Source organism: Pleurodeles waltl, chromosome 1_2, assembly GCF_031143425.1.
Source record: "Pleurodeles waltl isolate 20211129_DDA chromosome 1_2, aPleWal1.hap1.20221129, whole genome shotgun sequence".
In the NCBI taxonomy this organism is placed as follows: domain Eukaryota; kingdom Metazoa; phylum Chordata; class Amphibia; order Caudata; family Salamandridae; genus Pleurodeles; species Pleurodeles waltl.
Genome location: NC_090437.1, coordinates 9,110,013 through 9,136,338, shown reverse-complemented (window position 1 = coordinate 9,136,338; position 26,326 = coordinate 9,110,013).

The window sequence follows — 26,326 nt, the reverse complement described above, 5'->3', positions numbered from 1 at the left end:
TGTGAAATAAAATTTTCTTGGGCTGCTGGAAGGCTGCCCCTTTTCCTGGTGCTTGCCTTTTGTTTAACTAAAATTTGATGTGGAGAAAATGTCCCCTTAGAGTTTTTTGACCCCGCCCCTTTCCCCTTTCCATTCAGTTTGCCTGTTCTTTGGGTTGCACGGGCAGCTTACTGGTCAGCAGTGAGAAGACTAACCTGGCTCATCAAGTCAAGTTGGGAGAGGCAATCACGGGGTCTGAAACTGGGCCAGCGTGCAGCTACTGGACCATTGTAAGTGGGTTTGCTAATGATGTAAAAGAGCCCGAGACTTGTTGAGTTTGAACAAGTTGCTCTTCCATATTAGAAATTTCTTTCGTAAGTGCGACACTGCAATAGATTAAAAAGTATATATTGGTGTTATTTGTCTTGGTACGCTTATCCCTTACATTAGTTGACTCGACTTTCCTTTTTCCCATTTTTAGGGTTGAGCTCGCAAGCACTCTGGACCCAGTTGTAATCTCTCTGTGGGCTTTTAACTACCACATTGCATGCCCATCAGCTCCGTTGGTTGGTGGGCTTGCCTTTTAAAATTCACTTTATTTAATTTGTGAAAGGCATACATACATCTTGCCTTTTCCAGCGCTTAGCCCTACTTGACAGAACCAGTAAACTACTGAAAGCATACAATGCTCCATGTTTTCCACATGGTTTCTGGATTACTTTTTATTCTTCTTACCTAGGCAGCGCGATCTCGCTGGGCAGTAGTCGAGCACTTTGCATGACATCGACCCGGTTACATAGATAATTGTATAACTGCTGATACGTTTGACTGCGAGAGAACATCTGTTTCCTTTTGTGTGTTCCTTCACGCTCACGCTCATGATGTGGCGCTATAAATCAGCTTCCTTATGTAAAACTGTATCTACCTTTCATTTTCAATTTATGTGGCAAGAAAAGTCAGGTTAGGACTTACAACGCTAATAGCTCTAAATCGAACAAATGCAAAACCCATTACATTGCAGTTTGGTGGTCTTTTTGCAAGTCCGCTGCGCTGGCGGCCACCAAAAGATGGCCAGTGATGGAGGTATCTTGACTGCCGTATTACGAGTCACAAACTGAGGACCGCCCAAATACAGCCACAATCTGACACCGCTAGGCCGACTGAGGAAGGGAGAGAGACGGTCCCACCACCAGCCCCGCCACATCGACATCCCGACCTCCATATTACGACCCACAGATGAGCGCAGCACAGCAGTCATTGCACGGTGGAAAACCATTGGCAGTGCAAACCGCCGCCCTACAAAGATCACCACCACCAGAACCCAAAACCACATTGCACAGTATGAATACCCTCACACTTGACACACATACCCACACTACACAAACCCACAACCACCACTATAAAACACCCCCCCACACAACCCACAATCCTTTGCAACTAAACCACAGACAGAGATACCGACAGCTCGCAAAAACACATATTTAGCACTCACACACTTTAGGCACACATACACATCTCACACGTCACGCAAGACACATCACAACTGCACACAAACACCACAACACACCTGCACACCTAAATAAGCACCCTGCAAACATCATCAATCCCCAAACACCACACTCTTGCGTACATCACCCCCCCAAACCACTACACCACCACCATGTACCCCACAAAAGCACCCACGCTTCACAGATGAAGAGATGAGGGTCTTAGTTGATGAAATCGTCAGGGTAGAGCCACAACTGTTTGGAGCACAGGTCCAGCAAACATCCATTGCCAGGAAAATGGAGTTATGGCAGCAGATCATTGACAGGGTCAACTCAGTGGACACTCATCCACGTACAAGGGAGGCCCCCCTGAGTTCACATCATGGGAGGAAAAGGTCTTGGACATACTGCATCCTGAGGGCCTGACTGGAATCATCGGAGGTCTCGACTCTGGTAAGTCAACAACACTCCTCAGGCACCAACCACTCCTGGACAGCATGCATCCCCACCACCCTAACATTCCCCAAACCACCCTATCTCACACTTCTGTACCCCACTATCCTCAAACAGTCCCTCCCTAATGCACGGACACCAATCACAATGCCAAGCGCCACAACTCCCAAAATGTTATCACTCCATACACATCAAAAAATGAAAGTCCCACTTCACAGTGGAACACCTGCATGGAAAATCATAGCAGATGCAACACCAACAGTATGTTTCAACTGTGTTCTACTACATGGCAATGCCATCAATACTATCCACTATCCTCAACCCTCAATGGAACATGGAAACAATATCACAATCCACCACCTGCAAACAATGTCTGCAGTGCTGCATCTGTCATTGCCATCACTGGGAAGCAAGTCAAGCTACTCTATGCGTCAAACGATGATACGAACAAGTACATCTCCACAGTGTAACTCTCTCCCTTTCCATCCACAGGTACCCCTGCCACTGCCACCGTGCAGAGGATGCCAGAGACAGACAGCCCTCCCCAGGAACAAGGCCCCAGTGGATGTTTGGACAAAGACGACTTTCCTGGCCCATCTGGGACAACTGGTCAGTCCACCACCACCAGTCCCACCCTGGACACATCAGAGTCCCCTACCGCAGTGGCTATGACACCACAGCCAACCCTTCGTCCCCAAACCTGTGTCCCAAGGACTGTTCAATCATCAGTGTGCCTCACAGTACAGGGACCAGGGTCAAGGCCACACACCCAAGACGATGAAGGTCCTGGTGCAACTGGGAGTGGCTACACTGTGATAGGGGCACGTGCACAGGGGGACAGGGGCAGTGGGAGGGCACCTGTAGCCCAAGGGATGGGGCACCCAAGGCAAATAACTGGCCAGGAGGCCATCTCCCAAGTCTTGGGACCATACCAGCAATCCCAGGAAAAGATGGGCCAGATCCTCACAACCTTGCAGGAGAACTAGAGGCTTCAGAGGGAATACCACCAGGAGGCCATACAGCAATGGCAGATCCTCAATTCCACCATGACCTCGATTGCAGGGGTGCTCAAACGAACTCACTATCATCCAGTGTGCACCCTCCACCCACCAGCAGGCCTCTCCACTAGCCACATTCCAACTGAGCCCTCCACTTCTGCGGCAGCTAGTGGAATGGAGGCCTTTTCAGAGGACCCACAGATCACCAGCCCCACTCCCTCTGTAGCTGAAGAACCCACACGCAAGCCAGGGCGACCATCCGGACAACCTGCAGGACCTGATGCCAAAACCAAACCCACTGCAAGGATGTGACCCTCTCCTGAACATCCTCCCTTGTGAACCACTGCCACACTCTGTTGACTGTCCACTGTCAAGTCTCCATTTTCCCATGACCGCTTCGGTACTGGACCTGGACTACCTACAGATGGGACAGCTACTTTCATGATTTCACCCACCATGAGTCCACTCATCACCCATTGCACTTGTGAATCACATTAAACACCTTTGAGCACAGCTACTGCCTACATGTCTTTATTATAACAAATATGATTTTCTGTTGTACAACATGTCGTAACAGTCAACCCATTGGCCTGCAAAAGTCTGTAAGATTGACAGAAGGGGGAGCAATATGCAACAAGGATGATGGTGGAACAGACTTAGGGGGTCATTATGAACACAGCAGGAAATTGCACTGTGCTCATGCTGGTGGTCTTTCCATAGACTGCCAGCCCCCTTGAGAGCCCGCTGGACATATAATGTACATTCTGCTGGGCTGGCGGGCGGAAACAGTGTTTCTGCCCAGCGCCCAGCAGAATGCAGGGCCGGGACATTGCAGACGGCTCCGTCAATGCCACTGTGCGGTGGGTGCAGCAGCACCCAACGGGCTGATCACTGCCTGTAAATCGGGCAGTGACCTGCGTGATGGGGCACTGCACAGGGGCCCCTGGAGCACCCCTTCCACCAGCCTTTCCCTGGTGGGGGTACTCGCCAGGAAAAGGCTGGAGGAACAAGGGTTCATTATCCGGAGGGCGGCACTGCTTGCAGCGCTGCCCTGTTGGATACTGATATCCACCATAGTCAGGCTGCCTGTCGGCGGTAGCCTGGCGGTGGCGGAGGGTCGCCTGTGGCGGCCCTCTCTTGTACATAATATGGCATTTGAGACCGCCATGCCGGTGGCGGTATTTTCTGCCGCCGCTGACATGACGGTCTGAACCGCCATGTTCATTATGAGGCCAAAATGTCCTCTTAATGACACACCTCGTCCAGCCGTTGGCCTCATTGAAACGGTTTTCACCATCTGTAGTCAGATATCTCACTGGTGTCAGCAGCCAGGGAAGGTTAGGATAGCCAGAGTCACCTGTGTGCACAAAGGGTGGACCCATCTCTATACTGGTAGAGACACAGGGCAGATTGTGAAGAGAGATTAGATTATATGGGCACACATATACTATTGGATACATACCGATGAGCCAGGCCCTGCCCCTCTGTAGTTGTGCCATCATGAGTGGGACATTGCTGTTCCTCAAAATGAAGGAGCCATGCACAGAACCAGGGTACTTGGCTGTAACTTGGGAGATATACTGGTCAGCAAGACACCCCACCTGGACATTAATAAAGTAAATGTTTTCTGGTTCCTGTACATTTGTTCATTTCTCCTGGGAGGAACCAAGGCAATGTGGGTGCCATCTTTGGCCCCTATCACATGAGGGATATGTGCCATATCATAAAAGTCAGCTTTGACAGTTGCCAAATACGCACATTGGGGGAACCTGATGTAGCTGGGCAGGTGTTTGAGTAAAGCACACAGTGCATCCTCCAACATAAAACTGAACATCGGATGTGACATCCCTACTGCCAAGCCCACCCTCATCTGGAACGACCCTGAGGCAAGGAAGTGGAGCACTGACAACACCTGTGCTGTGGGTGGGATGGCATAGGGATGATGTATGGCAGGCAACAGATCCGGCTCCAACTGGGTACACAGCTCCGTGATGGTCTGAAGGTTCAGACGATACGTCTGTATGACATGTCTCTCTTATAGGGTAGCAGGAGACGGTACACAGGGGCATGTGTCATTCTCACCATAGCACAGTATCTGGGAATAGGAGGGAGCATAAGTCAAAAGTTGATGTCTTGAATGTGTGGACATAATCAATCTATGCAGTAATCACTATATTTCATCCATGATGCACCTAAAATTCACCTACAATTAACTAAATACATGTAAAATGGCAGCCGCCTGTCCTGCATGCACAGGACATATGGAAGAGACCTCATTCCGCTGGTGTCAGTTGTCATGGCGGTAGGCCGCTAGGGAAGTCCTCATTGGATAACAATGTTGCCTATGGGAGACTGGGGCCAATGGTAATCACTGCCAGCAGTGACTGTCAGGTATGCGGCAGCCGTGACTGCCATTTTCTGTAGCATAGCTCACTTGACTACTGACACTCATGCAAGCAAGACCTCCACTGCATGTGCTGCTGTGTACTCTCTATAGGAGCCAGAATGCCATGTCCTGCAGGGGATAGGACCTCAGCCGTCACGTCACCCAGGAGGCACTGGAGAAGCTTGTGGATGGGGTCCTACCCCTTTATGGACAGTTGTATGGGGTAAGAGAGCAGCAGGTGAGTCTTATGTCACGGTCCTGTCTGATAGTGATGTGTGGAATGTTGAAAGGCGTTGGGATGAGGCAGATGGAGTGGATGCATGGTGATGGGTGAGGAGTCAGAGTCTCCTGTGTGGTGAAGTGGGGTGGGGTGAAGACACGTTAGTGTGGCCATGAGATGTGCCAGATGTGTGATGTCCACTGCTGTCCCTGTGATGCCACTCTACATGACTTAGTCCTTCTGTCTGTGTCACCCATGCAGGTCAGCGCCCATCAGAAGAAGAAGGGAATTTGGCATGCCATCTCCAAGCAAGAAGTCTATAGCCGGCGGAAAATCCACTGCAGAAAGCGATGGGAAAACCTGAGTCGCTGGGCATGTAAAACCATAGAGGCCCAACTGGGGATGTCCTCCCAACAAGGGGGGGGGGTGCCCGTTGAATCCTGATCCCCTAATGGCCCTCATTTTGGCACTGGCCTACCCTGAGGTGGATGGGCGCTTGAGGGCAGCACAGCAGCCACAAGGGGGTAAGTACACACTCATACCTTGATGATGTAATGCTTGTATGGCTTTGGGTTACATACTAGTGGGAAGATGTAGAGTAGGTCTATGCATGTCGCCTATGGGTATTATCCACCCTGGCAGGATTGGTATCAATGATGGGTGCCTATTCCATGCAGACAGTGACTTATGAGGGCATTTACTTCCAATTTAGGATTTGTGTGGTCACATTCAACAAAGTTTGAAAACCCACTCCTACCATCAGCAGCAGTACACCTGAAGTGTCAGGGCATTGCCATCAGTATCAGTCTACCACTGTGACAGAAGTAATTAGTGACTCCTCATTCAGCTGCCTTGTACTGTATGTGTAGGTAGGCACAGTGGCCCCAGATGTTACTGTGCTAAATGTTGAGTGATTAGTGGCATGCTACATACCCATGCAGGATTCTGTTGAGTAAGGACTACAGGTTATGTCTCCACGGACGACCATGAGAAAGAGCCAAGTACTGTGCAAGTGTGACAAGTATGACCCTCAACAAGTAAATGAGTGCAAATGTTCCCACAACAGCAGTTTACATCAGCATTGCTGTAGTTTCCCCCATGGTGTCCTACGTTTGTAGCACGTATAGGTGAAGGCATGGCCTGCCATGGCATAGCAGCAGATAATGATGTTGTTACTCTGTGTGGGTTGGTGTTGCCTCATTGCACCCCTGTCTTTCTCTGCCACCCTCCCTCCCTCTCCTCCTCTCTCTGTTGTGTGCATCAGCATCCTCAGGTGAAGGAGAAGGGGCACTGGTGAGTGGTAAAGTTGCAGCCCATGGGACCCAGGAGGCTGATACCAGAGGAGGGCGAGTGGAGTGCCACAGGGGAGAAAGGATCGATGACAACATCTTCAGATTCCTAATCCAATGGATGTTCACTGGCTGTGGCGGACCCATCTGGGACCATCCCAGCACCATCCTTGTCCGCCACCCCCCTACCAGCATCGCCCTCCCTGTAGCTCCCCACCCAGTTGCCCAATACCACTCACCCAGGAAGGTGGGCATCACCTTTGCCAGAGGTACCTTTGCCCCTGCCCCAGTCAGCCCTGCTGCCCTCAATGAGGAGGCTATTTACCTCGTGAGGTCCATCTCTGTCGGACTGTCAACCATCATGACTGCAATCCAGGGACTGGCATCACAGATGCAACAGTCCAATGCCTTCCTGGAAGGCAATCATAGTGCCCTAGCTACCCTGCGGAGATCCTTTCAGGCTCTAGCCTCCTCATTGAAGGCAGCCAGTGTCCTTCTTCTTCTGTCCCCCCTTCAGGTACCTTTTCCCAATCCCACAGCACTCTACCCACACCCATCCAAGGCACACTTTCATACCAACATGCATTTACATCAACAGACACGGTTCGCAAGGAGAAACACAAGCACCACTAAAGCCATCACCGTCATGCACACACACAACAGACACATGCAGACACAACAACATTCACTCCCTACATGGACTCCCCAACACATCCATCTTCATGGACACTACACCACTCAAACCTGCAGTCACCACATCATCACTCCCAGATCCTGCCACAAGTGCCCTCATTCCCACCTTCACCAAAATAGCAGACTCCCATACCTGCATCCCATACACCACATGCACACTCAGCACAACTGTCAACACCCCCACAGGCAGCACATCCACCCTACCTGCAGACATCACCACAACATACATTCACATATCCACCCTGCCGTCTCGGCATCTCCTCCCCCTCCTCCCACTACACCCACCGAACAATCACTTAGCACACACATGGCATTCATGCTCGCACCTGCACCCTAGGCACCTCCACGTACACACCTCTAAACCACTTCCCCTCCCTCCACTCCCAAATGTGTTTCCCATGACCACCATTGTGTCCCTAAAAATGTTTCCTGCAGGAATTGTGCCTGTGCTAGTCCCTGTTCCCCCCAAGTGCCCCTTTTCCCTCCCCATTTCCCTGCCTTCCACCTCCCAGCTGTCCCATGGTCCCCCTGCTACAAGCCATGCCCTTCCCCCACCTAAGACTTCTACTCTCACAAGGCCTAAGGTTACCCCTCCCAAACCCAAAGCCAAGCCCCCTCCCCCAAAAGCAAAGTCCAAACCTAAACCTCCCCAACCCAAACCAAAAGACCCCCCTTCCAAACGCAAACCTGAGGACCCCCCTCCCAAACCCAAACCCCCACCTCAGTTCCCCTCACACCTGAGGTGCCTGCATGCCCCATTGATGCCCTTGCCATGTGGAGGCCACTTTGCAGTCAGGAGTCAAGTTGGGGCCATGGACAATGCCCTGTGTGCCTTGTGCACCTCATGCAGTTGGCCTGGCCATTAGGCCTATGTTGTACATAGTTTTTTTTAATATATTACCATTTCTATTTAACATATCTGCACCAGATACCCGTTGGTTTTGAGGGTAACAAACTTTTCCTGGCTTTCCTTCCACATTTATGTGTTGTATATGTGCGATTTGTTCTGTGTGGTTTGTGTGTGAGTGTGTATGTGTGTATTAGTACAGGTGTTTGTTTGCATTGTATGTCGCCGTGGCTAGCCGCGGGGTTGTGTGTTGTGTGTACTAATGTCCTACTGTCCAGTGTGTGCTAGGTGGCTGTACTCACAGTTGTTGTCTTCACCTGTGTCGCTGGTTCTGGAGTTGTATGGCCAGCAGGAGCAGTGGGAAGACTTCCAGTTCGTGTTCCATGGTGGCTCTGGATGTGCCTGTGTTCCTGAAGGTGGGTGTCCCCTTTAATATAGTTCATTTCCACAAGGCTTTTCGTGTCGGGGCAACCGCAGCAGAAATCCTGTTGATGTGCAACCTCGTAATATGGTCGGCTGAAACATGGTTCCCACTGGCCTGGAGATGCCTACCGCCGTCTGCAGCAGCCTATCCGCACAGGCGGTACTGTCGGTGACTTGTCTGTGTTCTGCTCGGAACACCAACATGATCATAATATGGCAGTCTGCCCTGCTGAGCCTGCAACTGCCACCTTCACCGTGGTGGTCCTCGTACTGCCAAACTTGTAATGAGTGCCTAAGTGTTTCCACTATGGGCTAATCAGCCACAGCAAGTCCCTTTGCAACATACACAAATGTAAACAAGTTGCCCACCAAAATGCTCAACTAGCTTTAGACTACCATAAAATGAGATGACCTTGAGAGCAAATGCTCAGAAGTCTTGTTGACACAATGCCTGCAGAGCCCACACAGGAAAAACAAATAAATAAAATAGAGCAGCTTAAATAGTTAATGGAACATCTAAGTATTTGCCAGTCCTGTTAAAGTTTTATGTTCCCCCTTTGTGCCAGCAAAAGCCAAGGTTAGATTGCCAAAGTAAAACTCCCTACATTCCACATAAAATAATGCCCTACCTCTTTCTGTCACTATTATAGCATTGGTGGGGATTGCAGGTAGCAAGGGGGCTTTTGCCAAGCTTAGTTGCAAAATGAAGCAGCACGGATTAGGCATTAACAAAGTGCAATGTTCTGGAAGTAATTTCCTGTTTTCATTAACTATGTGCCTCATGGAGTAATGACTGATTATTTATTTGGATTGCTATTTAGGGAATCGCTAATAGCGATTACCCAAATCGTGAATCGGCTCCCAAATAGCAAAAGCTACATATGCCCTACTTGGTGACATCACATCCAGGATGCAGTTCACCAGGGGAACTTTGGAAAGGATTGCTGTTGGAAGATTAGCTGAGAATGTACTCTCAATCTGCCCGAGGGCTTGCCATCCACCCATAAAGAAGCTGAACATGTCACATAAGGACAGTGACAAGGAGACTGGGGCCAAAAAATTAAAATTTTCTGAAAAGGAATTGGAGAGGAGAATGTGGTCCACCAAGATTAACTGTTTGGGAAAACCTTCCTTGCTGTGACTGAGTCCCAAAAAAGAAAAATATAGAAGGCAATGCAGGAAAATGAACCTGGTGGGAGTCACACAGAGATTAGAAAAAGATGGTGTGACCTAAGCACCAGGACAAAGGAGAAGGTTTCAACCTGGCTAACTGAGGCCAGAGAAACTGGAATAGTGCCCCATCACTGTTCCCCCTCCACTAAACTTGAGGAACTTGCTGAAACAGCGTTAGAGCCAGAGGCAGTGGAAGGGTTCAGAACTATTAAAACTTCTGAGATGCTAGGCACCTCTCAATGTAAGTGTACTGCAAGATCATAATCACAACACCAAATACATATTTAGTCATGACCTTTAGCACAGGATAGTGAAAATGTGGGTATATCAAACACCAAATTTAAATGATGTGTGGCCCACAAAGAAGTGCCAGTATTAAGGGATATATCCTTGTACATAAACAGTGTATCGTAGGAGATGTAGTGCATTCACAAAAGGCTGTTGCGAAGTTCCAAAACATTAGATTAAAAACACAATAACAATAAACTCATATAACACAGGCATAATACAGTAATACTTGCTCCATTCTTAAACTCACATCCATGCCCATGGCACTGATGTGTCTGAATATGAGGCCATTGAGGGTATTCCAATGCAAGAGTAAGAGCAACTTGTTGGTGATAGTGAAGATACAATTACACAATTGACACCAATGAGCATCACAGTGCAAATTCAGGTAATGTATTGGGTGTAGGAAGCACTCTGAGGCAGAGCCAGGAACCTGTAGTCAAGTCACAAGAACAGTGAGGAAGACGGAAAGATGTTGCGCTTGTCGCAAATCCACTAATCCATCCTCCACCAAACATTGCACAAAATGTTACCATATTTGGTGCTTTGGAGGCATCATTGCAGAAATATATGCCTGCAGCAGAGGGAAATAAGGCAGATCAATAACAAACTTACGAATATTGAGAATATCATGGCAACAGGATTGGAAACATACCTAAATTAGAGCTACCTCCTACCTCTGCTGGGATGGATTAGATTGCAACCCTGTGTCATCATCTTCTCCATCTCCCTCACACCCTCTGTAGATGACAGGCATGGCCAGTGGGAATTTCAACCCGGAGTAAGCCTCTAAATATCATAATGAGAACATTACTCTTCCAGATATAGATACAAAGGTTAGTCTGAGAAATATTCTGGAAAAGGAGAATAGTTCCAGGAGAACTCTGTTAACCCTACCTTTGGCAACTGGTCTAAGATGGCCTACAGATGTCTGTAACCCGTGATCAGGAAATGCTTGAGAACTTGTCCTGTAATCTACCGGCCCAAGGTGGGCAGGTCTCTGAATCACTTATTTGTCTGGAGAAAATGCTGTCATCTATTCTAGCTGTTCTAGAAAAATTTGTAACGAGCACTGATCACTCTCAAGATTTTCTATCTGCGATTTTGAAAGTGTTGATGGACTCAGAGAATGGGAAAGAACCCCTAAATCAGGCTTCACAATCTCCAAAAACAGAGGCTTGTGCAAAGTTGAGGGCTCCCATTCAGGGAGAACAAGACAACTCTTTTAAGAGTGTAGAGGTAGGGGGCACTACCCAACCTGTAACAAGAAAAGATCTTGTACTCAAAGTTGGCAAACCCTTTTCTAAGGCAACTTTTGTTTCCATATAAAGCTGGGGATAAAAACAAGGGTTTCATTTCAGTCAAAAATTGTTGCAAATGTGGTTAAGCAAAATAGTGATTCCCTTCAATGTGGAAGTCTTGATATGTTTCCAGTAGGTGAGGAATAAAGAATTGCACTAATGAGTTTGACAATTTTGGTAGCTCTCATTGCAAACCTTTCCCTTAGTCGGAAAATGAGTCAGCTGTTGGTGATCTTGGACATTTGTGAGTCTCGTAGGGAACAATGGAAGATTTGTGTGATGCTATAACACGCTGAGTCCCAGATATTGCCCTCTCTCTGTCGAAGATGAGAGCCTGAAATGGAATTGGTTGGTGGATGCTCTAAATAGTGACCAAGTATTGGCCCCAATCTCTAAACCATGTAATTAGCAATGAATTAAGAGTGGTCCACTGGAATGCGGCTGAGCTAAAAACTAGCATGAAAAAAAAATCATTTTTAGTAAGCCTAAAAACCAATATAGCATGCATTGTGGAAACTTGGAGTCTTTTTGATCTCCAGTGCGATTGTTACTTTGCAATTGAGTGCAATGTTATCCTAGCTAGGAAAGGTCATGCAAAAGGCGGGATTGAAATCCTCCTAAGTAATAATATTAATTGGAAGCATAAGAGTTTTAAGAATTCTTTTAACTTTTTCAAGCGGTAACCATTTTTCCTTCTGAGGGTCGGCAAAAAGGATTCTCATCCTTCTGTTTAATGTGCATTTATCCCTCCTCGGGCTCCCTATAACAACCTCTTGCATGACATATTTGCCTTCATAAGTGAGGCTACAGATAAGGAGAATGACCTTCTGATATTTCACTTCACTGACCTTTTGGCCAGCGTCTGTTGCTCCCTCCTGTGTGCCCACTGCTGCTGCTGTTGCTGCTGCTTATCTCCTCACAGAGCCTGTTGGTTATGTGTTAGATGCCCGCCTCCACTAGCTTACGCCTCATCCCTGGTGGCCTAGTGGTCATCTGCATCTGTCAGGACTGTCTACCTTTTATCTTTTTTCACTCTTCTTTCTGTACTTTTGCCTTTTTTGTCTCTTTCTCTCTCCCTTCACCCTTTTTCTGCCCCTGCGCTTTCCCCGCTCCCTGCCACTGCTGCCCCCGTGGCCCTGCCCTCTTAGTGTTTCCCACCTTCCCACCTGATTAATTCCCCGTCACCCTTCCCTTCTTACGTGGGGCAACTGCACAGTGAGGGGCAACTTCAATGACCTTTTGTCTAGCGTCCGTTGCTTCCTCTTGCGTGGCCACTGCTGCTGTGGCTGCTTGTCTCCTCACAGAGCCTGTCAGCTTTGTGTTCGAGGCCTGCCTCCACCCACAGGCACACACCTGTGCCTCATCACTGGTGGCCTAGTGGTCACCTACATCTGTCAGGTCAGTCTGCCTTTTATCTCTTTTTTATTCTTCTTTCTGTACTTTTACCTATTTTGTCTTTTTTTCTCTCCCTTCACCCTTTTTCTGCCTCTGGGCTTTTGCCACTTCCTGCCTCTGCTGCCCCGCAGCCCCACCCCCGGCCTTGTAGCGCATTGCCAGCTGATCAATTCCCCCTCCCTCACCTTCTTAAGGATGGCTGCTGTGCGGCCATGATGATGGTGCGCCGAAAGCGCACCAAAGGCAATCCTGTCTGTGCCCATTGTGCCTGGACTGCACCCAGTACCACAGACACTGGATCTCCCACCACCTAATGGTACGACATAAGGACCCCCCACGCTCTGAAACCTGGACGCCTGAGCACCTGTTACCTGCTTCCCCCAAGGACACCCACAGACCTTTCTCTTGCCTCCACTGCCACCTCACAGTCTCCACACAACAAACGCCAGACCTCCCAGCACCAGAACTACTTCCAGACCACCTCACGTGCACCCTCCTTAACGTCCCGTCCCTGTGCAAACATGCCGTGGAGATTTGGGACCTGATACACATCACCTGCCCGGACATCGCTTTTTTCACTGAGACATGGATCAACACGCTATCCGAACCGGATATAGCCATCACCATCCCAGAGACTACAAGCTGCTACGCAAGGACCATCCATCCAGGCCAGGAGGCGGCATAGCCATTGTCCACAAAACCACCCTCCAACTGATGATAAACACAAAGGAATTCACCCCTGTCATGGAGCACCTTCACTTCCAAGTGCACACCACCCCTAAACCCACCACCTGCAGCACCCTCATCTACAGACCATCTTGACAATGCCCAGTGTTTAGCGATGTCATCATCAACTTCATAGCCCCCCACGCACTCGCCTCCAACAACTACATTCTCCTCAGCGACCTCAACTTCCATTTCAATGATCTCAGTGACCACAACACCTCAACGCTACTCCAGAACCTGGACACAATCGGGCTCAAGCAACTGGTCACCTCACCAACGTACAACGCCGGACACACTCTCGACCCTATTTTCTCCTCCAGCAGCAATGCCACAATTGTCGACTCGACCCCGCTACACTGGACCGACCAATACTGCATTCACTTTTCCATCTCCATGCCTACAATGCACACTCATTAAATGCGTCCCACCCACAGGAAATGGAACAAGATCTCAGAGGAGGAACTCATCAACACCCTCAGCAACTCATCACCCTGACACAACAGATGCCAACACCTCTCCTCGCAACCTCCACCAATGGATCACTGACTGTGCCGACGCCCTATCCCCTCTCCAGATGACCACAGGAACACACTCCTCCAAGAAAGTTAGCTAGTTCACCCCTGCACTCCAGGAATCCAAGCTTTCATGGAGGAGGTTGGAGAAGAAGTGGTGAAACAGCAAATCCTGTAAGACCTTGTAACCTCCAAATTGACCACAAGATCCCACCACAGCCTCATCAGGACCCCCAGGAAATCTGCCCAGCAGGACCGCATCAACTCCACCACATACAACACAAAAGAACTCTTCAACGTCATCAAAGAATTCACCAAACCCCAAGTCGAGACCACTAACATCCTTCCATCTCAGGATCTCTGCAACAGACTGGCCACCTTCTTCCACCAAAAGATCAAAGACATCAATAGTTTCGGACCCCAAGACTATCTGAGCTCACCAACAACACCCCTACCAGGATTTGCCAAACCCCCACGACTCCTGCTTGCCTGGACCCCCAACACGATGGATGAGACCCTCTCCATCATGAGCAGCATCCACTCGGGAGCCCCGACTGACCCCTGCCCAAACTACATCTTCAACAAGGCCAGCGCCTCGATCATGCCTGAACTCTGCATTACCATCAACTGCTCTCTAGAATAAGCAACCTACCCCGAGTACTGGAAGCATGCCGAGGTCCTCCCACTTCTGAAAAAACCCACAGCCAATACAACGGACCTCAAGAACTACCTCTCCATCACGCTGCTGTCCTTCCCAGCCAAGGTCGCAGAGAAAGCAATCAACACTCAGCTATGTCAACCCATCGAGGACAATAACATCCTGGATGTCTCCCAATCAGGATTCAGAACTAACCACAGTACCAAAACTTCCCTGCTCGCTGCCATATATGACATCCGCTCCCTCCTCGACAGCAGCCTTCATCCTACTTGATCTTTCAGCTGCCTTTGATTCAGAGTCTCACCGCACACTTTGCGCCAGACTCCACGCATCAGGCTTACACGGCAAAGCCCTTCAATGTATACACTCCTTCCTGACAGGGAGTACACAGAAAGTTAGTCTCCCACCACACCTGTCTGAACCCACTGACATCAGCTGTGGAGTACCCCAAGGAGCATCACTGATCCCCAGCTGTTCAACATCTACATGATCCCACTCTCCCCCATCATCAGTAACTACAGTATGAATTTCGTCTCCTACGCTGATGGGACCCAGCTGATCATCTACCTGACCGAGAACCCCTCAACAGTCAAGAAGAATTTCAGGAACGGGATGGAAGCAGTCGCCACCTGGATGAGGATGAGCTGCCTCAAGCTGAACTCCAACAAAACTGAGATCCTCATCCTGGGACCCTCCTCATCAGCCTGTGACAACTCCTTGTGGACCTCAACACTCAGCAGGCACTCCACCCCTACTGACCATGCACGAAACCTTGGCGTCATCCTCAACTCAATGCTCACCATGACCAGACAGATCAACTCCGTCACCTCCACCTGGTACCACACCCTCCGGCTCCTACGGAAGATCTTCAAATGGATACCAACTGACTGCTGGAAAACCATGACAGATGCCCTAATCACAAGAAGACTAGACTACAGCAATACCCTCCATGCCAGAACTTTCAAGGAGAACCTGAACAAGCTGCAACAAATTCAGAAAGTTGCCACCAGACTCGTCCTAGACATCCCCTGCAGAGAGCCCATCACAGAACACCTGAAAAACCTCCACTGGCTCACCATCGAGAATCGGATCAACTTAAGAGCTCCTCTTACATGCCTCCAGAGCCTTCCACACAGTGGACCCAGCTACCTTAACCACAGCATCACCTGGTACTCTCCTTCCAGACCTCTGAGCTCGTCCCAGCAGTCACTCACCAACATACCCCACATTAAGAAGTCCTTGGCTAGAGGAAGATCTTTCTCATCCCTGGCAGGAAAAGGTTGGAACACCTTACCTCCTCACCTCAGACTGTCTCCATTGTTACCTCAATTCAGGAAGGACCTCAAGATCTGGCTCTTCAAATGATCTCTGAGGACACACCCCTCAGCGCCTTGGGACCCTATGAGTGAGTAGTCTGCTCTAAAATACATGTTTGATTTATTGATTGATTGGTATTTATGGTTGGTGACTTCAATTGTAAAGTCTCCAACTGAGCTATCAGCTTTTTTTCGGAGCCTGAAAAAGAAGAAGCATTGCATATTCCCCCTCTGCTTTTTTCAGCAAACCTAAGACCAGAAAAGAGAGGCCAAATGCTTTGTGATCATTTGAGAAAAAAGTAATGCTTAACTGTTAAAGGGAGATTGTATTAGACTTCCCAGGGCAGTTTACCCATAAATCTCCGAAAGGAAACTAAATTCTAGATTATTTTATTGGTCTTTATTCATTAAGTGACTTAAAAGTATGAGCTACTGTACTTAGTGACCACAAACTCTGAGGCTCATATTTAAAAGGAGCCTGCACCACCAGTGTGTCACTTTTAGTGATGCACCGGTGGCACATAATGCTGTTGCATATGTACAAGACCATGCAAAGCCACTCTGCGTGGCTTTTCATGGCTTGTAGATATGGAGTAAGGCAATGAAGCGCAAGTCGCCGCACTGCCTTACTGTGCATCATAGAGGCATTTCCATGGGTATTCTGTGGGTGTTCCCACGCAACATCCATGGATTTTGAAGCATTCTCAGATTTACAAGGTTTTCTAAATCTGGGAATGCATCAAAAGTCCACACCGCCCCACATATCTTTATTTCTCCCCTTTTTTATCTCTTTCTATGTGTGCTGCATTTTGCAACACACATAGAAGGAGGAAAGTGCCTCCATTGATTGTTTTTGTGCAGAAAGGTGTCCCTTCCTTCACAAAAACAATAATTCCCACACGGTAGGCACCCTTGCATCATGGTGCATGGGTGCCTGCACTGGTGCATGGCAGCAATTTCTATGCCAGTACGGGGGGAGAGGACAGAAATGTGCTGTATCTTGTAGATATTGTGCATTTCTGCCCTTTACAGGTAGAGCAGGGCAGCACAGCAAGGCACTTACTGCACTACACTGCACCACAGGGCCTTGTAAATATGGCTGTTAGTCTTCTACTTGGATGCTAATAGATCCCATTAGGGTTGTGAAAAATTGATGGTCCCAATTCTAATTTAATAAAAGCTCTGGTAGACCCCAATCAGATCCTAGTAAAATATTCAACTTAAAAAGGCTCCTTGAGAAGGCTGTTAAAGATAATGTTTACTGGCCTGGCTTAATACCTGGGTGGAAGATAATTAAATCATTCCATTAGAAGACACGAGCTTTAGGAAAAATCATGGAACCCTAGATAACACTGTAGCTCTGCACCTAATAAATGAAAAATATGTGAGTATTAGATGCTCTCCAGTATAAGCTGCGTTCATCGACTTTTTTACAGCTTTTGAGAAAGTGGACACTGTACTGCTAGGCTTTGCTGTGAACTTCATTGTCCCGGTTCCCTTGGCCCTAGGAGGAGGGGTCAGGGTGCTGCTCTCACCTGTTTACCCTTCCACTCTATAAAGCGGCGTGAGATCTCCAGCTGCGTGGGATGCGCGCAAGCCATGCCCAGGCAAAGCCTAGCCAAAGGGCGGGCCTGTCCTGCTTCCGACAGAGTCAGGGCCCCCTTTTTGCCTTTTGTGCTGGAAATTGGTCTATGTTGGGGTAAGGGTCATATCTTCATAGTATTCTCATGCCAACTGTTCAATTTTGTGACTATACAATAGTGCGCTTTCCTGTGCGGGTCGAAAGTGCTGGTCAGCTGGAGCTCGGGGAATATTCTCTCTTAGAAATTGGGTCTTTGGTTGGCAGTCAGGATACCCCTGTCCAAGCAAGGACCATCACTCTAGTCAGGGCAAAGGAGAAACACACCTGATAAACCTCCACTCACCCTCTTAATAGCTTGGCATGAGCAGAAAGGCTTAACCTTGAAGCAGTGTGTAAAGTATTTGTACCAACACACACAGTAATGCAGTGAAAACACTACAAAATGGACATCACACCAGTTTAGAAAAATAGGTAATATTTACCTAAATCAAACAAGACCAAAATGACAAAAATCCAACATACACAAGTCAAGATATAATTTTTCAAAGGAATAACAGTCTTACTCCATAGAAAGCAATGGAACATTAATTTTATATAAAGTACCTGGTTTGTGTCAAAAATAAAGCTGCACGAGCGAACGTGGATCAAAAAAGTCAGTGATGCGTTGATTCCTTACTTGCAAGTGAGGCTGTACGTTTTTCTTCTCTGGTAGGGTTGGCAATGCGTTGTTTTTCTCCCTCGCAAGTGAGCGATGCTTCGATTTCCAGATGACGCACCTTGGATCTGCACAGGTTCGCGATGACTTGGATGCCCAAGGACAAAACATGAGAAATCCAGGCACACGGTGTTAGAAAACTGCACTGCATGGGGATTGCATCATTATCAGCAGCTGCAAGCAGGTGTTGCGTTGTTTCTTCAACCACAATGCGTCGCTCTCCCAGCCATGATGCAAGTAGAGCATTGATTCTTGCCGTGAAGCAGGTGGCTCATCGTTTATCATCCGTGGAGCAGATGGTGTGTCAAACATTTCCCCACCCGGCATTCTGTGCATAGATTTTAGCTCTTGTTCTGCCAACTTCAACTCTCAAGGTCCCAGGGATTGGATAGGGCACTACATAGCAGGGCAGGAGTCTCAGCAGAGAGTCCAGGTGCTGGCAGAGGAAGTCTTTGATGGCCCTGACACTTCAAAACAGGAGGCAAGCTCAGTTAAAGCCTCTAGAGATTCTTCTCAAGCAAGAATGCACAACACAGTCCAGTCTTTGTCCCCTTTCACTGCCAGAAGCAGCAACTGCAGAATAACCAACAAAGCACAGTCACAGGCAGGGGCAGCTCTTCTCCTCAGCTCTTCATCTCTTCTTCTTGACAGAGGTTCCTCTTGGTTCCAGAAGTGACCTTGAAGAAATCTAAAGTCTGGTGTTCTGGGTCCACTACTTATAGCCCTTTCTGCCTTTGAAGTAGGCCAACTACAAAGGAAAGTCTCAGTTGTTCACAAGACCCTGCCTTTCCCAGGCCTGGCCCCAGACACACACCAAGGGGTTGGAGACTGCATTTTGTGAGGGCAGGCAAGGCCCATTCAGGTGTAAGTGACCACTCCTCCCTCCACTCTAGCTCAGATGGCTCATCAGGATATGCAGGCTACACCCCAGCTCTCTTAGTGTCACTGTCTAGAGGAGTTTTACAAACAGACCAACAGTCAGTCTGACTCAGACAGGGAATCCACAAACAGGGAGGGTCAAAGAAATGGTTTAAGCCAGAGAATGCCTGCTTTCTAAAAGTGGTATTTTCAAACTTCACTAACAAGTGTATTTTTAAATTGTGAGTTTAGAGACCTCAAACTACACATTTCTGTCTGCTCTCAAAGGGAATCTGAACTTTAATAATATTTAGAGGCAGCCCCCATGTTAACCTATGAGAGAGATAGGCCTTGCAACAGTGAAGACTGAATTTGGCAGTATTTCAATGTTAGGACATATAAAACACATCAGTACATGTCCCACCTTTAACATACACTGCACCCTGACCATGGGGCTACCTAGGGCCTACCTTAGGGTGCTTTACATGTATAAAAAGGGAAGGTTTATGCCTGGCAAGTGGGTACACTTGCCAAGTCGAATTGGCAATTTAAAACTGCACACAGAGATATTGCAGTGGCAGGTCTGAGTCATGTTTACAGAGCTACTAATATGAGTGACACAACTACTGCTTCAGGCCCACTAGCAGCATTTGATTTACAGGACCTGGGCACCTATAGTGCACTTTACTAGGGACGTACTAGTATATCAAATATGCCAATCATGGAAAAGCCAATTACATATACACTTTACACAAGAGCATTTGCACTTTAGCACTGGTCAGCAGTGGTAAAGTGCCCAGAGTACCAGAAACAGCCAAAACAGAGTCCAGCACACAGTCAAAACATGTCAAGCAGAGACAGAAAAAGACAGGGGAGACCACGCCAAGGATGCCAGGTCTAACATTCTCATTTTCTTTATCTATGACTCTGGAGTTAGCTGTCAGGGAGCGCTAGACTTTATGCAGTGTGACTGTGCTCACTTTTCAGTGTTTAAAGAGAGGTTGTTTTATTTTTTTTAATATTAGGAAACGTAAAGCAACAGACATTCTACAGGGCAAAAAGGTTAAAAATCCTTAAGCAGCAAGGCTCTTGCAGTCTGATGTATAATTTGACCCTCAAAGACATTGATAATTTAATAGAGAAAGTAAAAAATCTCTTGGGAGGAGGGGATCATAATACTCCACGGCATGTTTCAGCTCAGAAGAAGGCCCTGCCTATTTTTTTCAGTAAGTGAAAAGTGAAAGAAACTCGGGCCTTGCCTGATCAGTCAAATCCTGGAACTCACTTACTAAAGCAAAATTATTATACATCTGTGCTGATGTATACTTCACTTTGTTGGAACTAGCACCCACTGATCATGTGCCCATACCATTGTCTCCAACGATAACTTGTAGTAATAGATTTTTACTTCTTGCAAGTGCTCCTGTGGACCTGGCTCCCTGAGAAAGTCTTGAAAGGCCATCAGAGACTTCTCTTCCCCCTACAACACATTTGCTGCCCTCCAATACAGTTATAGGATCTACAATGGTATGCAGTGAATTGGACCCAGCGGAAATGGCTCTTTTGATCCAAAATCTTCAGGTAGAGGTTGCTGACTTGAGGTCCAAAGTAGCCTCATTAACAACAGAAATATGTCAGCTTAAATCTGTTGTCAGGCCTTCAGGTTCTTTCAAGCCTAAATAGGGGGTGCCTGATTCTACATACACCTCATTAATAAATAAATAAAATAGCAAGAAGAAACAAAGAGTTGTGGTTCATAAAATATCTTGCCTCATTTCATCTCCTTTTAATGCACCTCCTTTGGGGGGCGGTGGAATCCTGTCCTCTACTGATATGACATGGCCTTTAGCATCCATGCTTTGATCTATGGACAGATGGAGCATAGGCTTGCCTTCTATTAATACAACATGATTAACACCTCCCTTACCCACTCATGTCTATTGAAAGAACCATTGTGCCCTAAGGCCCGTGAGGGGTCAAGGGAGTTCCGGGATTAATTTACAAACATCTGATACAATGGGAAATACTTTATACATAGTCAGGGTCCCTACTCTTGGCAATAAAGTACATGAAGAGGAAGAATCTTTAATAAATAAAAGCATACACCACATATGAACAGTTTTCAAATGCCGTTCTGCAGTTCGTTCTGAACTTCACCATACAAGGCGCCTTACCAGTCTTTCTGAACTACCAGGGCGCTTTGACTGTATCAAAGCTGAGGGCAAATGAGATGGTGGATGGACTAATTAATCTGGGTTCACATTGAAGGCTCTCATATAGCTCAACTTCTAGCTTAAAATTGAACCCACCAACTGCCCGTGTGCAATGTGGGAACAGTGAGCATACATTTGGTGAGGTGCAGGTGGCCCTAGGGATCGCTATGATTGATTGACAGGATGATGTGGTTTCAACATCCAATAACAAAGCTATGGCCTTTCCATCACCTTATGTTCCATCACCCCCAAAAATAGCATTATATTGCAAATTCCAGCCCAGGTCAATCTAACATCGAACCACACATCAATCTTAATGTTTTTTCTTGGAATATAGCGGGGATTAAAGCTAAACTTAGAGATCTGTTCTGAGTGGCTTTTATCAATCAAATTGATATTTGCCTTCTACAGGAGACCTGGTGCCTCATTACAGCTTCAGCGGTCCTTTCACCGGACCGCCGAAGCCGCTGTGGGCAAAAGTCTGCTAGTAATGGAGGTCTTTTGCCCGCCATATTAGGAGTTTTCCACTTGCCCAACGGGTGAAAACAGTGTTTCCGCCCTCTGGCCCAGCGGTAAAACTCACCACAACTTTGACGCTGGCTCATAATCGAGCCAGCGGCAATGTTGTGGTGCGGCAGGTGCAATAGCACCCGTTGCGCATTTCACCACCCAAATTACGGTCAAGTGCATGGGCAGTGCAGGGGTCCCTCTGTGGCCTCTGATGCCCCTTTTCCGTCAGCCTCTGCATGGCGGTGAGACCGCCATGCAAAGGCTGGCGGAAAGGGGACATGTAATCCCCAGGGCAGGACTGCTTGCTTGCAGCGCTGCACTGGCGGATTGCAACCACCGAGACTGCCAGGCTGTCGACAGGTGGCAACTTGGTCATAATAGGGCGGTCGGACCGCCCTGTCTGAGTCGGTCCGACCGCCATCGCGAGTGTGGCGGTCTTGAGACCACCACACTCTTAATGAGGGCCCTGGTCTTTGGAACCGAGCTGGTCATATGGCCTTTTCTGTCCTGGCTCGGTCTGCTGGAAGTGACCGTCCTTCTGAAGGCCTCCTTATTTGGGTCACGGTGGTACTCAATATTAAAGTCTCATTACTGCCTTTTATCTTGTATAACATTTTAGGCTTATCAGTTTCTAGAGAAGGCACCTATTATATTTATAATGTCTATAATTGGGTTCCTGGAGCAAGGGGGCAGACACAGATGGTTGCTGAGCTTGACTGTCATAGGCCTGCGTATGATTTGCAAGATAACATTATTGTTGCTGGCGATTTTCATGCAACTTTTGAGCCACTGGGTTTGGGTACTGTTACAAGGAATGGGGAATTTCGCTGCTGAATGCTACTTCAGTGATGCGATGGGCATGTGCTGTTTTTTAGCTCTTGACATTTACTCTTTCCTGTGATTTGAGGGCATTTAATGGCCTTATTGTGCCGGATCCCCATGCGGCCCATACTTTTAATCACCCTGGGAACAGTAGTAGAATTGATTATGTGCTAATACCCTTGCAATTGTGGGCTAATTTAGTTCATCTGAAAATTGTTCATGGGTATGACAGTGATCACAACGACTTCACTGCTTCCTAAAAGATTTTTTTAACTTCAGGATGCATGTTCTTGTTTTGCTTAGTACCAATGTAGCCCCTTCAAATAAGAAGAGAAGGATTAAATAGGATAAAGTGGTGGCAAATATGGGTATTAGAGTGCTGATGACCCAGGCATTAGGGCCCACTGTCTCAGAACTAGAAAACCTAAATAATGTTCAGAAGAACCAGCCTTAGGATTCAAATATTGTTAAGTATAACAAGACCCTTTTTAATATGCTTGGGGAGCGCTTTATGTGCCCAGGCCGCCCAACACATCCCCTACCTTTTTTGTGGTGTACTTGGTTTAATAAAGACTGTAACAATAAGCCCGGATGAGCCCTTATTAATGGGGAAATGTTCTTGATCTGTGAAAAAAATAAGGAATATAAACAGGTCCATTAAAAATGCCTGTGGCAAATGAAAGTCCCTTATATGGGAAAATGTGCATGAGGCCTGTAAGCAGGCTGGGCAAGGTATTTTTTATGCTAACAAACCTTATTCTAACTGGGTCTGGCATTCCGCCCAGCTGGTAGGCTGCAGAAATTATTCAATTTTTTGTAAAAAAATTAAAAAGTGTGTGCGGGACTCACCATTAAACTACAGACCGATCAGCCTTATCTATATAGCTCAAAAGGTATTTGTAAAACAAATCTTAGGGAAATTGGAGGGGCAAATTAAGAACCATCAGGCCCTTTCCCCCCTACAGGCGTTGTTTCAAAAAGTTGTCAGCACAATTGATAAAGGTTTTAGGTTTTTATTAGTTTATTAGAAGACAGTTCTCTTACAAATGGCAGACTTCTATTTGGTCTTTGTAGCCCTCAAATCTGGTTTGATTTTGTACCGCATGAAAAGCTGTGGGAGGTCCTTAAGTAGAGTGGGGTTCCCCATGTTTTCGGCCGTCTACATGGTGAAAGATACGGCCAAGTTAGGTGGGGTTGGAGAGAGAGCTCACTGAACAAATCCCCAAACTACGAAGGAGTCCGCCAAGGGTGTGTTCTTGCACCCACCCTTTTTTATTTAATCCTAATGTTGTGGCTTCCTATTTAGATGACACTTAAAATGGTGTCCCACAATTGGGTGGATGCAATACACCCCTCTTATTGTTTGCCAATGATTTCTTATACTTGTCAAAGACCGCCAGCGGCATCCAACATTTAGTTGATAAGTTTGCTGCCTTTTGTTCTGAGCTGGGTCTGGTGATCAATCATGCTAAAACGAAGTTTATGATCATCAGAACCCACAAGACCTGAAGGGGTTCCATTTTGTTGATGGGCAGCCCACTGGAAAAGGTCCCTGAATGTATTTATTTGGTTTTGTTACATTTGTTCCATATCCTGGTCACCCCAGGTTGAGAGGAGTAGTTGTAACCTCTCCAAGCACACTGCTGCTGTTCTTAGATTTTATAGGGCATCATGATCTAAATATATATCACCTGCTTTACAGGTCTACAGGGATAAAGTGGAGGGCAGTGCCCTTTATGGGGCTGAGATGTGTGGCAATGTTGATGTGACCCCAGAGGGGGTGGCAGGGTGGCAGAAAATACATTTTTTAGAGCACTAACTAATGTCCCAAAAGATACCACTCCGGCATGACCTGGGGATGGAAGCATAATCCACAAGGCCCATTTGAAGCCTTTAATATTTTGAAGAAGATAAAAGTACTCCCTGGACCTTGTGGACTATTACAATTCATTGCAGGACGAGATTTCATATAAAATTAAGCACATATACAAGGTCAAAAATATTTTATCCCAGATATGCTTAGACGAAATGTGGTCAGCCCCCTCCCCAACTATGAAATACATCTCGAGGGCCGCCCTTAAAAATGCATATTGAGTTTACATTTACGATGCTGAATTCAGGATTGCTATACAAAGGCCTTTAGCTAGTAACTTCCTAGATTTTAAGCCTGAGGTGACTTTTGAGCCTTTTTTAGATTATATTTCGTCTTCAGCTGCAAGAATGTTATATCTAAAATGTCATTATGGTATGTTACCACTATTGTCCTTGCAGGCTAAGTGGAATCCCCGCAGTTCCAGTAGCACATTGTGGCAGACCTGTAAGCAAGTGGAGGAATCTTTCGGTCACTTAATTTTCTTCTGCCCTCATATGCCCTGCCTAGAAAGGCATGGATCATTCCTCTGTGCAAACTTCTTGGCTACAGACAGCAAGAGGATGCTTTTCGATTGTTACGCACCGAGTCTAGGCAGACGATTGTCTGTGCAGCTTCAAAGTATCTGTGGAGTTGGTCCATCAGGTCTAAAGTGGGGGCCCTTGCAGCCTAGTCTTCAGATACTGCTGGAGTTTTAGTTGAGTTTTCTATATTTTTGTATTGCTTTTACATGTTTTTAATATGACATTGAATATTATAATTTTAAGGTATAATCTCACTATTGTGAGCTATGTATATTTGTTGCTTTAAGTTTTTTTGGTGTTGCAGATTTATTATTATTTTATTGTCAATGTGTAATGTTGTTTGCCTTTTTATGTATTTGTCTTTTTATGTGGTGTTTTATTTGTGCCATGTCTATGTACTTTTATAATTGAAAAATTCAGAAAAAAGTATTTTGATGATGATAATGTGGACCGCACATCACTGTGGAAGACGTTGTCTGATCTGCCTGGAACTTGACTGCATTTAATTGCCACCCTCCATTCCACACCCTGGTGCCAATTCTTTTTTTGGGGGGAACTACCGGTTATCTGAGAGATTCCTGACCAAAAATAGGCCTAAAGCAGGGGTACTCACTTGCCCCATTATTGTTTTTTTATCTATATTTCTGATTTGCCTAGGTTAATTTCAAAAGGAACTAGTTTTCCTCCCATCATTGGGGGTAACCAATATCTTGGCTCCTATATGCGGATGGTATAGTAGTTTTGGACTTAACCCCTAAAGGCTTACAAAGTCACCTAGTGATATTGCAGCCATATGCCGGTGCACATGAAAAAAAAACGAGTTCCTCTAAATGTAAAAGTCTATGTTTTCATGGGAAAAAAGGTGGTAAATATGCCAACTACTCATGGTACCTAAGATCCAAAAAATTGGAATTAGTTAAATTTTATACCTTTTTGAGGAAAATTATGTGTAGTAATCTAAATGATATTGCCCACGTCGCTAACCACGTTAGCGAGGCGCAATCTCAGGCCAAGGGGTTGAGCGCATTTTATAATGCAATAGATAGACAAAATTTTTCTCAATTTCTCCCTGTTTAGAAGACCGAAAT